The 16,725-nt window shown below is 46.9% G+C and overlaps 1 protein-coding gene across 5 annotated transcripts in view; it reads left to right on the top strand.

Moving 5' to 3' along the window:
* Window positions 1-16,725, top strand: part of LOC106038582 (synaptotagmin-like protein 2) — a 70,081-nt gene that overhangs the window by 23,937 nt on the left and 29,419 nt on the right. For 2 of the 5 annotated variants that reach the window (XM_048070773.2, XM_013185188.3), the window contains exons 1-2: window positions 8,648-8,776; window positions 10,370-10,647. The exons of 2 other annotated variants lie outside the window; for them this stretch is intronic. The gene's annotated coding sequence lies outside the window, so the exon portion shown is untranslated. Of the gene's footprint in view, window positions 1-8,639; window positions 8,777-10,369; window positions 10,648-16,725 lie in introns of those variants that run through there. One more of the 5 variants, XM_048070768.2, reaches the window with a different exon arrangement.

The raw sequence follows: 16,725 nt of genomic DNA, 5'->3' as shown, positions 1-16,725 counted from the left end.
ATCCTCTAAACTGATAATACAATTAGTTTCATCCAGTTTGAACGCATGAGGTTGGATGCTGCTAATACAAAATGTCAAGGTGAATATATTGATTTTTATTTAAATCTTAATACCTGATGTATTTAGCAAAAAAGCAGTGGATGAAGGTTAGGGCTAATTGCAGTAAGTTACAGTAGATTTGTTTGTCCTTGGTGAATTTAAAACACCTTCTCTAGTTCTCTGAGGCTCGTGAGGAACACAAGGTGCTCAGCTTCTTGAAGAAGGCAGCTTTGCTGTCTTTATTCCATGTCATTTGATTGACACTAGTGCAAAGCCCTGGGCTGAGATGGGAGTAGTTGGCTGTGCACATGCAGCCATGCGGCAGTAGCTGAAGACGTAACAGAGGGCAGCATTGCCTTTTAGATATGTGCCTGCACCTCTGCCCAAGACAATGAAAACAGGCAGTGACTTTTTTTCCGTGCTTGGCGAAAACACGGGCCTAGTTCATGCCTGATGATCCAGCCTCTTTAGTGATGAACCACCCTTTCCACGGCCAGGGCCTTGCTGCAGCTGGGGAAGCCCTTTTGGGAAGTGGGGCTCAGCCTCTGGCCATGTGTAGTGGGACAGCTGGGGATTTCCAGGCTCACCCTCATCTCTGATGGCTTGTGACGTGGCAGTAGATTCTTCACAGTAGAAGCAGTGAGTTTCTTGTTGGGTCAATTATAATCAGGATCAGGCTTATGTAATTAAGTGAATTTTATCCTGCCTGCTATTGCTGTGGAGATTCCTGAATAATCTCTGGGTGGATGTCAGTGTTTGATTGTATTTTTATATGAACCATCTCAAAAACAATTTATAAAAGAGGTCTTTTCCTTAGTTCTGACTTTCAGTGCTTCACGCAGTGTTCCCACGGGATAGGCAGTGTTTGCCTTTTCGTGACAAAGAGGACAAGACTTGGAACAGCCATATGTCTCACCGTGGATGCACAGGAGACCTCGAGTCCAAAGAGAAATATCACAGAATCATAGAATGGCTCGGGTCGGAAGGGACCTTAAAGATACCTGGTTCCTCCATGGGCAGGGAAGCCACAGGGATGTACACACAAACTCTGAGTAGGCAAAGCATTGATCCGCTTGTGGAAAGGGTATGCCAGAGGTGGAGCAAAGACTCTTATCTCCTGATAAAATGGAAGGAGCCAGTACCAGGAACTGTATGTTAACAGACTTTGTGACTCAGGTCTGTGTACACTGAAACATACTCAGAAATGTTGCCTTCCAAGGAACTCCCCTGTGCTCACTCTATAAATAGAAGTGTCAGTCATTACAAAAATGAAGCCCGGAGGCACACCCGGAGCAAAGCAGCAGGCCTTTCTGCGCTGCCTTGCCTAGACAAGCACTTTGGTGACACTTGGGTTGCTTCTATTGGCCCAAAACCCAATTTTAATCTTGCTGTAGAATTCCACATTTAGCTTGACTAAGCTCAGCAGCACTTTGAGTGCTTTGTGTTTCTGAAATATTCTAAGTAGGTTATTGTTCAAAGGCACCAAACCCAGCATAACGTGATTCACAAAGCTCTCTAGTTCTGCATCACACCTGATTGCTGGGGATGCAGAGAGGAATGTAATTAAAAATTCAAACAAATACAGTAAAGGAGCTGCCTTAACCCTCTAAATCCATCATCAGATTGACTTTCAGTTACACTTTACAGTTTACTTACTTATTGTGCAACCTTGTTTGTTGTCTTAAAATATTTATAAGCTTTCGTGGGAGTATTTGGAGCCTAAAAGTAAATTTCTGTACTCACTGTTAGTTTCGGGCTCTCAGATAGTGGAAGTCTGTAAAGGTACCAACAATATAAACTCTTCTGAGGAGAGCACTGTGGTTTATTCCCTCAAAATAACTTGGTCATAAATATACATAGCCCTCTGTATCAATTTCCAAGAACTTTTTCTTATTTGATTAGTACTTAACAACCCATGTCAGGGGCCGTGCTCACAGAAAGGGGGTGCCAAATCTGGTGCAGAGGGTCGCTCTGGATCAGCTGTCTGCGTGTAGCCCCCCTGGGGCTGGCAGTGGGCTGGGATGTTATTCCAGCATTCCCACAACCCTGGACTATTGCAGTTGTTGTAGCGTGGACATTTTGAATTTTTCCAAAATGTGGCAGGCAGTTAATTCAGTGAGATTTTGTTAAAAGCATGCAAAATGCTAGACCTTTGCCATCTGATCTGGCCTGTTTGACAGCCACAGAAGAGGTAGGAAGTTTTCTTAGCCTGTATCAGCTGTGGGAAGTTGATGCCTGCTGCTGCTGAAGGGATTTATTTGTGTGCAATGCATTCACAGAATCATAGAACGGCTTAGGTTGGAAGGGACCTTAAAGATCATCTGGTTCCAACCCCCTGCTACAGGCAGGGACAGCACCCACCAGGTCAGGTTGCCCAGGGCCTCATCTAACCTGGCCTTGAGCACCTCCAGGGATGGGGCATCCACACCTTCTCTGGGCAGCCTGTTCCAGTGCCTCCCCACCCTCTGAGTGAAGAATTTCCTCCTAACATCTCATCTAAATCTCCCCTTTTAGTTTAAAACCATTCCCCCTTGTCCTGTCATTATCTGCCTGAGCAAAAAGTTGTTCCCCATCTTTTTTATAAGTCCCCTTTAAGTATTGAGAAGCCGCAATAAGGTTACCCTGAATTGTTCTATTGCAACAGAGCCACAACACCTGTCTCCACACAAGTGTTTATTTACTCCTCGGAGTCTCATGTGAAATTGGTGAGGAGTTAAGCACCTGGATACAGTTTTAGATCTGGCTTAGGCCTTTGGGGTTGATGGTAACTCTCTTTCTGTCTTTCCTGCCTCCTGCTCTGAGAAAAGCCTACAAAAAGCAAAACAGCTGCACCTGCTGGTGCTTGTGCTGGACTGGGCGTGCTAGAGAGAGGTTTGTTGCAGAAGCAGAAGGGTTCACAGCAGTCGTGGTGGTAGCATAAATGTTTGGTTTGCCCCCCTCATTTGGCCAGTGAGCTGTGCGCCACGAGTGCTCTGGCTGACTCAGGCTGAAGAATGACTTTCTAACAAAAAGTACCGCCATCAGAGAAACCCTTTCTGTGTCAGAACCAAAGCAAGCTCTCTGCTGCTTGGTAAATTGCACTACAGTGGTTCTGTCTCTGTGGAATTGCTGTTCCCTTGAATTTGCATTGGCTGCATAACCTTTTTAATGCCTATGATTAATTTTGGTTGTATGCCTTTTTTTTTTTTCCCCTCTTCTTTTTCATGTTGTTTTGAAACTGAAGCTAATAAAGCAGAACAAAATGGAAAATTCACAGTGAGGATCTGGGGATTAAACTGTCTCCCTTATCAGAGGGAAAGGTCTTTTTTCTAATCATCACTCGCATTTTCATAAGCGAACAATTTTTGAAACTGTTAAGTGGAATCGTTCCTTGAGTGGCAGTATTTGTCGTATACCTGTCTGAAGTGAACAGTGCTTTCAGATTAACAGTGTGAATAACTGTACAATTTGTATGGTGCCTGCATGTCTTAACAGGTATGGTAATGTAATCTTAAGGCCAAGCTAAAACCTGAGATAAAATTCATGCAGTTGTCTTGAACTTGATGATTTCCGCCTGCTTCTGTCATCTCTGAAATGGAGGTTTTGGGTAGATATATGTTAAAATGATGTTAGAGTTTGGTGCTTTTTAAACAGACCAGTTCATGTTGTCAAATAGAAGGCAATCTCACTTGTTATTTAAAAAATAGTTTTTAATTCTCACTGTTTCAAGGAAATACTTGGACACAGATGTTGGTGCACTTCTTTACATGGCTGCATCACTCTGCAGCATGTTTAATGTGTATCTGTGCGTTCCCCGAAAACCTAGCATAGGAGCACAGTACTGGGAGAAGGTTGCTGGTTTAATTAGCTTTAATTCTGGCTGAGAATGATATGATGCTTCCTATCCTGCTTTGGTAGTAATCCCATTATAGCTGCCTTAATTATCTGAGTTACACTGAGTATGGCAGAGTCTAATGGTGTTACGTGACAAAGTCGTCTAGCAGAGGATCAGCTATCCTGAATAAAAAGACAGTGCAGAAGACCTGGTGGAGAGAAACCTAAGCACATTTTTGTCATGTTTTTGATTTGCCTGGGGCAGGCAACCAAAGTTTTTCATCAACTGATCGGGACTCGGATCCTGCAGCCCAGCAGCTTTATTACACACCACACACTAGCAGTTTTAATTCTTCGGGAGCACTTGATATCCTGAGGTGGGCAGGTGGGCAGTGAGTTTGCAAACTGGAGGGAAGTGATGGAAAATGAAACTGCCAGCAGCCTGTGTGCTATGGGAGCAGCTGGGAAAGCTGCAGGGTGTAACCTTTCAGTAACAACTGTCTTGTCCAGTGGCACACAGCGATGTGATTGGGATGAACTAATAAAAGCAGCGAGGCAGCCTGGCCTGGCATGCTTCCACCCCCATCCTGCCTTCCCTCGCGGCAGCAGGATCCTGCAGCCAGGCAAACGTGCTGCTAGTGGAGAAAGCACTGACCCTTGGCCCGTAGCTGGGACACGCTATCCACCACCGCTGGCTTCATGGTCCAGCCCCTACGGCTGCACCCCGTGCTGTCTCCTGGCTCCCACGTGGCAGCTGCCTTCCTCCGAGCTGACGGGCACCAGCCCCGTGGGCAGCCTCTGTGCCCTGCAACTTCCCGGCTTCCATTTGTAAGCTGCGCCGTCGTTCTCCGGCTCTCACAAGATAAAAACGAAAAGCCTCAGGTTTGCACCAGCCTCCCCAAGGAATCACATTGCTTTTCAGGTTGATCAGAAGTGTAGTGGGACTCTTTTTGCTCTTTTCCGCCCCAACCACTGAATATTGCTTCTGTGCCAAGGATGATGTAAAACTCCTATTGGGTGGCCTTTTCTGTAATGTTCGATGAGTAAAGTGAAATGTTCTTGGAGCCTGTATGAAATGCTGAAAAGCTTCCAATTTGCTAAGCAGACGGCTCGGAGAAAGAAATAATGGCTTAAAATCTGGTTCATGGACTTATATCCTCTGCACCACTGATGTGACTAGCATTGAACGAGCATTAGCTCTTCATTGTGCCTTGAAATGCAGGTTAATGCCCTATATCCAGTGGGGGGTGTTTCCTTAGCACCCATAATGATCACTGTCTTTGCATCTCTACAAAAAGCTTGTTTGCAGTTTGCTGTGCCTCTGGGAGTCAGGTCACGCCCCAGTGGACAACTGACCTGTAGCTGATGGATTAGAGTGGTTGTACGCTGCTAACAGTAATTACATGTAATTAAAGTGGCTTCCTGGGACAGCAAGACCTTGACCTTGCAAGCAATCACTTGGAGCCTTGATTTCAGTCCTGTGGCGTCAGCAAGACTGCTGTGGCATTGAAGTGAGACGTCGGGATGGGGGCTGGAGGAGAGGAGGACACCGCTGAGCACACGGGCTATGGAGAGCTGCTATCTAACCGGTGCGTTCCGTCATGGTAATGCGTTGCATGGGGATGGCAGTGACCTAAGATGCAGCAGGACTGTCAAGTTTCTCATGAGCCATGTAATAATTGATGCTTTTCCCTAAATCCCTAGCTCCAGGCACGCTGGTAGTGAATAATGTTGTGAAAGTTCAGTTTGTATTCTCTTCTTCCTTAAAGTAAGGATGTTTCTGTCATTTTGATTGCGTGAAAAAAATCTTGAAATAATTCCAAATACATCCTAAAAGAACATGAAACAGAAAACAAATCAACTAGGTACATTTATTTTTAATATTTTTGTTATTTTTATAGTCCTCTTCATAGTTTTTGACTATTTGGAGTGGCCCTGTGTAAGCACAGAGCTACCATGAATGTGCCATCATATGGATTTAAGAAGGATTAAAAAAGATTAGCAGCTTCTTGCAATTTGGACTTTGAAGGCAAACAGGACAATGCTTATTCCCAATTTTTCTACTTCAACACTGCATTAACAACAATAATAGTAGAATAGTTGAGAACTACTTGATAATTTGTAGAAAGAAATCTATGTGAATAACAAAATCTATCTTGTATTTCCCATACTGTTCATAGGCTACTTTCATTTTTGCAAGTGTTTCCTTTTTTAAAACATGAACTGAGCAAAGGGATAAGGGTGGCAGTCTGTGAGTTCATCGCGAGGATGGGCTCTTGACACCTACACCAGACTTGCGTAATTTTGATTGAACGCAACTCCACATGCCTTAAATGCGTTATCCTATCCCTCTCTGTAGCAGCTTGATTTGCGCTTGCAGAGAACGAGAAGCAAATATTTCCTGTTTCCTTAGAAAATGCTATTTTTGTGTTCTCATTCCTGTAAGTAAACTCATTTTGTGCACTAGTCCCTGAAGGCAAATACAGCAAAAGCATTGTTTCCTCTATGCAAATAAATGCATAATACATTTAGGCATTTTTAATATCTTAATTGTATAAACTTCAGGCCCAATTCTGTTTTATTCCATCAATGTTAAGCATACAGCCTATTTTGACACCTTTTCTTTATGATGCAGAAGCTTTGTGTAACTGTTAGGTTAAAAAAACCTCATTGCACCCATCTGAGACTGGAGAACACACAGGTGAACGTCAGCCTGGCTTGGTTTGGTGGAGGGAGCACAGGAGGAAGGGAGGGATGCTGCCCTGTAACAAGGGGGCAGGAAGAGAAGTGCTCCTGATTTCTAGCAATGAGAAACTCTAATGAATGTTATTCCTTTTTTTCTTTTTTTTAAGAACTATTCTGTAGAATTTTCTGCTCTGACTGCTTATAAAGACACTAAACAAAATGCAGTTTGTCCTTGAAAATTCTGGCTATAAGCAGTTTTAAAATCCATTTGTTTTTGAAAAAAAAATCATAGAACAAGGGTTCTCGTGCTGATGTTTGGCAGTTCAGTGGGACTCCTCACAAAATAGACATTTACTGATAGCACTGAAGATCTACTGGGCAAATGTGGACTTCTAGTTCAAATTGAGCATGTTACTAAGGGTCTGGTGTAAGGCCCAGTGCAATCCATAAAAATGGCCTAAGTGAGAGACTGGGTGATGCACAGATGTACCTGCGATTTTGAAGTGCACGCAGTATATTTATTCTGAAACAGGTTATGCTGTGTATGCCTGTTAGAGGGTGCAAAAAGAGGAAATGGCAGAGCTGACCAGTCGTGCCAAGGAGTTTGGTGCAACTTAAATGTGTGTGCTGAGCCTTGTGCTGGAGCAGAGCACAATTTCATATTGCTTAGCAACACTGCTGCTTACATTGCCCATTTCCTTCCATGTCGAAAGCCAGTGAGCAGCAAACGTGCATTTCTGGTGGCTTCCTGCTGATGTGAAGGGAGCGAGCAGTGCATCCAGGGGCAGGGATCGGACAGCACGTGGAAGGGGTGTCAGGCAGCTTCACTTCACCACCCGCAGCACTCTTCTGTCTGCAAATGGAAAGCCTTTACTAATTGTCTCTCTTTGAGAAGCTGCCTTCTGCTGCTTGGTGTCTTCTGCTATAAGGGAGGTTACTGCATGTGTTGGAAGGCAGGGAACAGATTTCTCAAGATGCTTTTGGCACAGGCACCCTATGCCTAGCCTGAAAATACAGCTCTTCAGTTCAGCACCGGAGCAACGGTGGTGTTAAGCAGAGCTGCACGGTGTTTCCTTCTCTGTGGTGAGTTCATTCTGCTGTACACTGCCCTCAACCTAAACATGTATGGCCACAAATGTGTATTGCTTCCAGAGCAGTGTGTATCTGTATAGAATCAATGCTATTTTATCGTGTGCACATCTAAACTCTCACCTGTTTCCTCTGCTACCACTGATCAATACTGGTCTTGACATGTGGTTGGAGGTCTCAGGCTTCAAGATCTGTTTTCCAGAAGGATTTTCCTTGCGCCTGCCAGGCTTTGCATGGTTACTTTGCATGGCTTTTTAGCTGTTGGAATGAAATAAGCCTTAAAAACCCACCTGAGGTCTCAAAGGAGTCACTGATCTGGGGTTAGAGTCTGCTCACCTCATTTAGGAGCAGAACTCCTTGGCAGTGTTGTCTCAGCTCCTTACGCAGTTGGTGAAGGCACCTCAGGAAGGAGGTGCGTGCTCCTCCTCGCCTTCTGGAGGATGGGGCAGTTCATCCCTGCAGGTGCCTGTGTTCCTCTGTGTCCTACAGAGAAACCTCACCTCCAGGAACCAGCTCCCCCCTCCAGGTGCAAGTCAGGGCCTCGCCCAGTGACTGGGTGCAGATTCGAGCCCCTCCTGTGGCTCCCGCTCCGTCACCAGTACAACTGTGGCCCTATGACAATTAGTGGCTTTGTGATTAGTAGGCGATTAGTAACATCTTTCCCATGACTTGGCCACGTGATTTGTAAACGTCTCAGAAAGTTCCCTGAAGCATGAGCCAGTTTCTCTTTTAAAACTGTTATTAAGTGGAAAAAAAAACAACCAACAAGCCTTACAATACTAACAGTGCTCAGCCAGATAACATCAAAATCATTCACAGTTCTCACTGCCAACCAATACAGATTTGCACATTACTGTGCAAAGGACACGGAGGCTCAGTTTTTGTTTAAATCAACTTGTTTTTTCATCAGTAAAAATTGAGGTCCTCAGTGCCAAGTAAAATAAAGCCAGGTTCTTAGCTGGTTTAAACTAGATGGGCTCCTTGTAGCTTCAGTGGACCTGCACTGTATTATTCTTGCTGGCTTTTAGCTGCTACCTGACTTTCCTTCTCTAACCAAGACATACAACAGGCTTGCAAGGGATCGGTCTGAGGAGACATGTAGCTCTTCTGTACCTGTTCAGCCCTAGATGCACAGCTCCTGCAAATACAGGTAGGGTCCTGCTTATACACTGTTACTGTCTTTTTTTCTTTTTTTGCTTTGGAATCCGAAGTTACATTTATGGCTTGCTGGTGAAGTGTCTGCAGTAATGGATGAGAACTTTTTGTCTCTTTCTTTATTCCAGCATGCTGTAAGCTAACATTTTAGCACCCAGTAAGCCAAACTGAGCACCAGTTTGTTCTCTATCCAATATTTTTGTGACAAGACAGTGGGAAGAAAACAGCATCTACGAGCACCACGTTCTTCCCTTGGTGATCCCAGCAATTTTAGCACCCCAGCTAAATAGCTGGGGAGGAAAATTACAGAGACCATTGGGATAGCAAAAATCTGAATGAAAAACCCCGATGAAATAGGAGCTAGTGATTTCTGCTGTGCTTCCACATTGAAGTTCCTCTAACACAGAGCCAAACGTGAAGAAATGCTGACAGCATTAATCACACTGCTCTATACTTTTCAGCTATCTTTTGGCAGCCTTTGAAAGTCACAGCTAAAAATACTGAAAACACTCTAGGTTCAGTGGGATTCGAGTTAACAAAAAGGATAGCGTAGAAACAAGATGACTGAGAAGGAAGAGTCATGGCATGACTGTACTTGCTGAGGCCTCAGTGTAGGTGGGAAAGCAAAAGGACTGTTCATCGTGTTAAAGGCACACCTGATCCAAAAAGCAGTCAGCCACTGTACTCCAAAACATTGTCGAGGTTTTGGGGGACTTTTTTCCCTTAATGTAACATGGATGGACAAACCTTTGTCGCTTCAACCGTGGCACAAGAGGAGGAAGCACCCCACAGACAGATCTCTGGCAGAGGAGTAATGCCTAAGGGTTATTGCAGAAATACTGGTGTCTTGGAGCAAGCCCAAAGCTTTTTTTGTTGTTTTTTAAACTTAGTGAGGGCTTAGACAACTCCAAGTTCCCACTTCTCCCTGCTTTCCCATCTGGGCTGGGTGCTCCTGGGAGTCCTTCGCAGAGGCACTGATCCAGCCCCAGAATACCTGGTCTCCTTTCCTGGGCATGGAGGTTGATGCACTTGGGCAGTATCATCCTTCATACCAATCACCAGGGATGTATGTTGGCCATCAAGGAACCTGCCAGACTATTGCAAGAAACTGTTTAGTGTTTTACGTGGCTGCTGCCAGCTGTTCACACGAAGACTTTAAGACAGTGAAAGTTGCGAAAAGCGTAAGAGTAGATGGCTACAGTAATAAAATGGATTTTTTCCCTGATTTTACAAGCCATTGTAGAGTTGTTCCCACTGTGTTTACTCTCTTGGAAGTGCCGCTTTTCATTGTCACTGATCAGGGCTGGCCAGAAAATGAACCTTTACTAAACTATTGCTCCTTCTTTTGCTTAATGCATGAGCATTGACTCTCCAGCACCCAGAAATTCACCTCTCAGTGATGCCTGGAGGCTCTGTAAGCCTGCCACTTGCAGAGTTTATGGCATGCTCTAGGGCTGTTATTCTATACCTGTGTTAGACATAGGCTGTAGCAGCCTGGGTATAAGGTACCTGGCTAAAAACATGAAAGCACAGGCTGCAAATCCAAGCTATGTTGTACCGAAACATCCTGTCACAATTCTTCCTGCAGCTGCAGGATCCATTTTGCACTGATTAATCTGATGCCGAACCCTCCCGAACGGGCTCCGAGCATCCCAGCCAAGTTCTGGTACGAGCACAGCGCTCTCAGTGACCTCGCCTGCCTCTGCGCTGCTGCCGCTCACTGCAGCCAGGACGCGAGAAGCCAGGCAAGTTCTGCAGTGCTCCGGGAAGAGAGCGGCAGGGCTGGGGCCACCGCAGAAAGGAGCTCACGGAGGAAAAGCCCTGGCACTCCTGGGTGGGAAGAGCAGTGAGAAGATGCCGGCTGAGGTACCGCTCCCCTCGCTGCCCTCCCCGCTCCCTCCCTCCGTCCCCAACCCACCTCTTTGCCTTCGGCTCTGCCGGCTGCTGGGCGTCATGGTGGTGGTTCCCAGGGCCCTTCCCGCAGCCCTCTGGGCCCTGTGGCCACCTGGGGCTCCTGGCTCGGCCCCCATGCGCAGAGGGGGATTGTGGCCTGCGTTAGGAATGAATCTGAGAGGCAGCTGCTGGCCCTCGGGGAGGAGAATGAGGGCTAAAGGTGCAGCTGCCTGCTGGAGGAGACCTGAGGCAGGGTTTGGAAAAAGAGGGCAGCCCTACAAAATAAAGGATGTCTCTGGTGCCTGGGCAGCCCTACAAAATAAGGGGTGTCCCTGGTTCCTGCTGCGCAAACGGTGGCTCCCACGGGACGCTGCCTAGTGCACTCTGCCGCTGCCTTCCTGCTTTGTATTGCGAGTTACTTTTGAAAGCCCGGGGCATGAGGTATCGCTGCCCCGTCACTTCTCCTGCTCTTTTGTCTGTACTTCCATAGCTCCCCCCTCCACCCTGCTTCTGTTTACTTCCTTCTTTGGGCTGCATTGTTGTACGTAGTTGGCACAGCTACAGGAGCGGTGTTCATTAACTGCTGCTCCCCTTGCAGCCGGTCCCTTGTTCCCCGTTGTGATCGATGCTGTTACACAAGCTCTGGTACCCTGTGGCTGCCTCTCCTCTGTTTGTTACGTCTTGCATAGCTTTCTTTGTGTATGCTTCTTAAACAAAACAGCTGGCAGCAGAGCTTGTCCTGCCCAGGTACGTTACGGACCGCTCTGTACCTGTGTGCCTCTGTCCTGGGGCAGACCACACGGTGTGGGCAGGACAGTGGAGAGCCGGTGTCGTGCTGCTGTGGGGCTTCTCTGGGGACGTCAGAACCTGAGGATCAGCTGGTTACGAGGGCTGACCTCATGCCTTTCCCCTCCTTCCTGCTGTCTTCCTCCCTGTCCCACCTTTGGTAGAATATCTGAGAAGCTCTGTGTAGAGGACTAAGTCTCTGCTCTCCTGCAGGGTTCAGTAATTGAAGTGCAAACTTGTTGTTCCTCCTGAACCCATAGATCATGTCCCTTCTACCAGCCTACATCACCAGGAAAGAGGCAGCCCTTGCCACGGGATGGCACGACAAGGGCGAAGCGTCCACTGTGCGGCAGGCTCACTTTGCATCCAAATCAGTCTTGTTATCTGTGCTTCAGAGACGGGAGAACAATGATGCTCCCTGCTCGAAGGGAGCACGAGGCTGTGCTGGGGCTGCCAGCAGGCAGCAGCCCGCACTGGGAAGTGAGCGCCTGGCAGTGCCCCTTGGATCAGGATGAAGTTACCTTTCTGTGAGGCAGCCCCAGCTTCGCCTCGGAGGGGAGAGAGCAACCAGGTCAGGGAGTTTTCCCTTTCAGGGGACATTTTCTGCTCGTGCCATGGCTGCTGGACCAGGGGCAGCTATCCTCAGAGGGACAGCTGTCACTGCTCAGATAGAAGCTCCTAACACTTACTCAGCTTGAGCACCCAGAAATCAAACAGTGTCGTTCAATGCTGCAGGTGATCTCGTTATTCTTATCCAGAAAGTCTGGCTTCGCCACCTCCTTGCAAGATGTGTGGGTATTCATGGAGCTGCACAGATGGCAGAAACACCTTGTCTGTGCAAGAAAGTGGTGCCAGATCATCATCTGAAACTGATTTTATTTTTGGTTGATTTAACTAAATTGGTACAATCTGTGATTGGATTTCTCACTTGAGTTTACCTAAACTTTCTCTTGAGCTAAACTAAATGGTGGTTCCTGTCCACGTGCAGGTTTGTGCTACTTTAAACACACCTGTCTAGAATCACGCCTGCAGTTAGTTAGCTCGCTGAAACTTTTTCCTGTCCTCCTCATGTCTGTGGATATTGCACATCGCCCTTCACTGGGGACATTTAAATACGAGATCTTCCATGTAACTGAGTGCAGTAGGGAACAGACAGTGGGATTGCGTGCTTTTTTTCTTGTTGTAGATAACAAGTGCTGCCCAAAATATCTCCTGTCCCATGCAAGTCATCAGGCTCATGGAGCACATAAATGGCTCCGCTAAACGAGTTCACGCCTGGGAAGCTGCATTATCCCTGGGAAAAAAGTGGCCAGTTTATTAAAAACTATTCCTATGTGTGAATTTGTTTTCTCATGGAAAAAGATCTGTGACAGACGGTAAAGCCACTGCTTCGGTAACAGGATTACTGTTTTACAGCCACCTTCATTCCATTTTTGAGTTATTTCAGAATCACCCACTCGTGGCTGGAGCTTTAGAAGTCATCCTTGACACAGAAGGGAGGATGCTGCAGCATCCTAAGTTTCCTCAGCAGACAGCACCGGTTTCCCGTGGGTTTTAGCACCGTGCTCTGTCTCATGTCATCGAGCTCAGCAGGCAAAGGAGTACAAAGGAATTGGACCCCCCATGTTTTTGACTTCTGAGCTCATACCATGTTAAATAAAAGGTGGTTGGTTGTTTTTTTTTTTTTTCTTGTTTGTTTTACAGCAGAAATAGCCTCAGGTTCTGAGGTTCTGCTCTCAGTGCCAAGGCCCGCTAGCTGGAGGAACAGGGAGCGAAAAATCACCAAGCCACCCCGGTGGAAATGCGTGCGGTGATGGGGGCTCTGCTTGTGCGTGGCTGAACTGACCCTGTGGGCCCTAACCCACTCCAGAGCACCAGGCAGGAGGTGCACACTCAGTGTTACTGGGGCAGAACAGGCAGGGTCAGGAAAGCAATTTATGGTAGGTCACCACTGGAAGCAAACACAGGGAAATCGTGCTTGGAAGAAAGCAAAGTTGAGGTCAGCAAATATTTTTCAGGTTCAAAAAGTAACAGCCAGCAGTTGTCATGAGTGGCTGCTTTTTTTCCTTCATCTTCAGGCCGGGAAGTTTCTTTGGCCAAATTCAAACAAAACTTATTTTCTGTCTTTTCTACCAAGTGAAAATAGGTTCTGAAGAGGAGTGAGTAGAAGGGTGACAGGGGATGGTTGGTTTGGATAAGAAACCTTCACCTGCAAGGGTCCAGCTTTAAGCTGCTGCTAATTTCCCACTTGCAGCTACCAGGTATTTATTTGTTGTTGCACTTTCAAGTATGTGTCACGAATTAACAGCTAAGAAGATGCTCTTAGGAGTAACTTTAGAGGTGTGTGGTGTCTATAAAGAATGTTAGCAGGAGAGCTGAGTTCTTTCAATGTGACTTTTCTCCCTTGGCTGAGGGGGAAGCCAGGACAGCAGGGTATTTCTCTGATGGAAAAGTCAGTGAAGCAGCGATGCGGGACAGAAAGTGTGTGAGGAGCTCAACACTAGTTCACAGCAAAGTTGTGGGGATGACGGGTTGTTGTGAACCAAAACTTCTTTTAAAACTGTTATTTTGCCTTTCTTGCCTTACTCTTTCTGCCTGGAAGTGCAGGCTTAGCGCAAGCCTCTGCTCCCTACCCCACAGCCAAGCGCATTTAGGGGCAACCCTAAATGAAAGCTTCCCTCTCCCCTGCACACAAAGCCCAGTGTGGGGCTGGATGGAGGCAGAGCAGGTCTGCTCACAGCAAGGCCTCTGAAATGCTGCCGTCCTCTTTTGCAGCCGAGACCTGGCCGTCCTTGTTCAACGGGGTATTGGAGGTTCGCTCAGAGGCCTGGGGCTGTGCTTGTTTATTTGTGTTCTGGCAGCACGCGGAATTACAGTGAACTACATCCTGCAAGATCTGCAAATAGTTCCCACCTATGAAATAAACACAAGCCTCAAATATTTAAACTAAAGCATTGGACTGCCTGTTTATTACCACTGAAGGGCTTTGTTGACCTTACCGAGGCTGAGTCACACCTTTCCTCTGATGGGGCTTTTTTTTTTTCTTTTGGTGATCCCAGCTTTGTGAAATAATGGCAAAAGACTGAAAAGCGCAGACTTTGTTTACCCTAGGTAGGATGTTTCATTTAATTAAGAATGGATAAAAGGAAGTAAATTGCTTGTAATGCAAATTTCACTATGTAATTCCTTGCTGGAGGGAGATGGGTAGAGCCCAGTGTAGGTAATTATTCAGGTGACAGTTACATCGGGCTGGGTAGAAATGCATAAAGGACAAAAATCCTCGTGCATCATTCTTTACAAAAGGACACTGAAGCCTTAACAAATCTTTCTCTAATGTTGTGGGTCTGTCCTTTCTTCAGAAGCAGAGGTGTTTCCGAGGGTAAATGCAGATAAGCGGATTTCACCCACTTCTGATGTGGTCAGTGGCGTATTTCCTCAATTATACATTCCCCAGGTGTGCTGAAGAGGGGAGTGTACTCGTCTTTTTGCCTGGCATGGTGGTGGTGTTCTAAAATGTCCATGACCAATGGGCTGGGCTAGAGACCCTATTGCTCTGTTAGATTCCTGCCGTTCCTAAGGCCCGGAGCATCTCAGCGCCATTCCTGATCAGTGGGGAGGAGGAGGAATGTGGTTTTAATAAAGCAGCTGGATTTCTCCATCATTAGAGAAGTGTCGTGTGAGACAATGGCTGAAACTGAGAGAAACCCACCCAAGGCTGTGCTCTCGATGAACTGAGCGGTATTTTTCCTTCGTCGGAGTGAAAAGCCATCACCAGGGGCAGAGCCAGCATCTTCCAGCCTGCCCCTCGCATCTGGCCAAAACTGCCCTCCGTGGTGCTCTCTTCTGTACTTTCAGTGGGACAAGTCAGACAAAATATCTGCAGCCGCAGCATTTTCAGTGGGACAACTCGTAGAAAAAAATTATATTACATACATTGTACTATCTCACAACCACTCTTGTCTGTGATGAACCAGGCAGTGCAAAGAGAAAAGGGTGCACCGCGGAGGAGCCCACGTGGTGCCGCCGAGCTGCGCCTTGCAGTGGCTAACCAGAAGACAGTATTTCATTTCATGACCGAGAGAGGGGCGAGGTGAGCACAGAAAGGAAGAAGGAGGGTTGGTGGTGTGACCGTGGCCACAGGCCAAATGCATCTGCTGCTCAGCCATGTGCTGTTTCAGCAGGACAGCCCTCGGCTGCCATCAGAGCACCTGAACCTGGTGGTGTGCAGGCTGCACTGCCTGCTCGCTGGCACCCCTCAGGGCAAGAAGGCACAGACCGGCCCCCACAGACAGGTTTTGTGCTGCTTTTCAGCCCATCCCTCCCAAAGAGAAAGACCGTCCTGTAGTTTGCTTTTTATTTCTTCTCTGCTGCTAAAGGAGGCCAACCAAATATCATCGTATTATGCCCGTGAGCATAATGGCCATCAGTGTTTTGGCTGTATGATAGTGATGGCAACGCTGCTGCATATTTCATGGTGCTGACACCAGAAGAAATAAGGTGAGAGAAGGAGTGGGGCTGGACCCTCCAGCATGGAACAGGGAGAGGCACAAGGCCCAGCAGGAGGTGTCCCTGCTCATGGCAGGGGGTTGGAATGAGATGATCTTTAAGGTCCCTTCCACCCCAAACCATTCCATGATCCTATGATGACGGACCCTGCACAGCTATGGAAGTTTTGGTGCTGAATACTTCTGGTCCCGTTCATTACAGCAGAGATTGGGAACTGCAGTGTGACTCTGGTGCCAGGACCACATCCATCGTCAGTGATACAATGCTGCTTTTGGTTTTGACCTGCCCTACAAGAGCTGTCACGACTAATAAGGGTACTGGGAAATGTCCACACATTGTAAAGCGTAAGGAGGTGATTTCCTTACACTGTGACAGGATATGTGATAAAGAGGTATGGACAGAGGCAAGCAGCCTTTCCCGCTTGCTGCTATTTTCATCTGGCTATGAATAGCCTGGTGAGATCCGTATTATCTGTTCCGGGTTTTGTTATGTTTTGGGGAGGGATGTTTTCATATCTTTATTACATGGACCTATGTGCAGCCCCTGCTCTTCAAGGCTGAGGCGAGTCTGAATGATCCTGCACTGACCTAGGTGATGAAATGGGGGCGTTAAATACCCTGTTGTCACTAGTGGGTCCCGCCTAGCTAATTGGGAGGTTAAAGTTCCTAAAGCCATTCTCTTCCTCTGCATGCAAAGCAGTGTCTAGTCCTTGCGATCTGCTCGTGGGGTCTGTTGTTCATCTGGGCACATCCCAATGTG

The sequence above is a fragment of the Anser cygnoides genome, chromosome 13 (genome assembly GCF_040182565.1).
Source record: "Anser cygnoides isolate HZ-2024a breed goose chromosome 13, Taihu_goose_T2T_genome, whole genome shotgun sequence".
NCBI classification, from domain to species: domain Eukaryota; kingdom Metazoa; phylum Chordata; class Aves; order Anseriformes; family Anatidae; genus Anser; species Anser cygnoides.
Note: the sequence above shows the minus strand (reverse complement) of the source record. Positions and strands in the feature narration are given on the sequence as shown.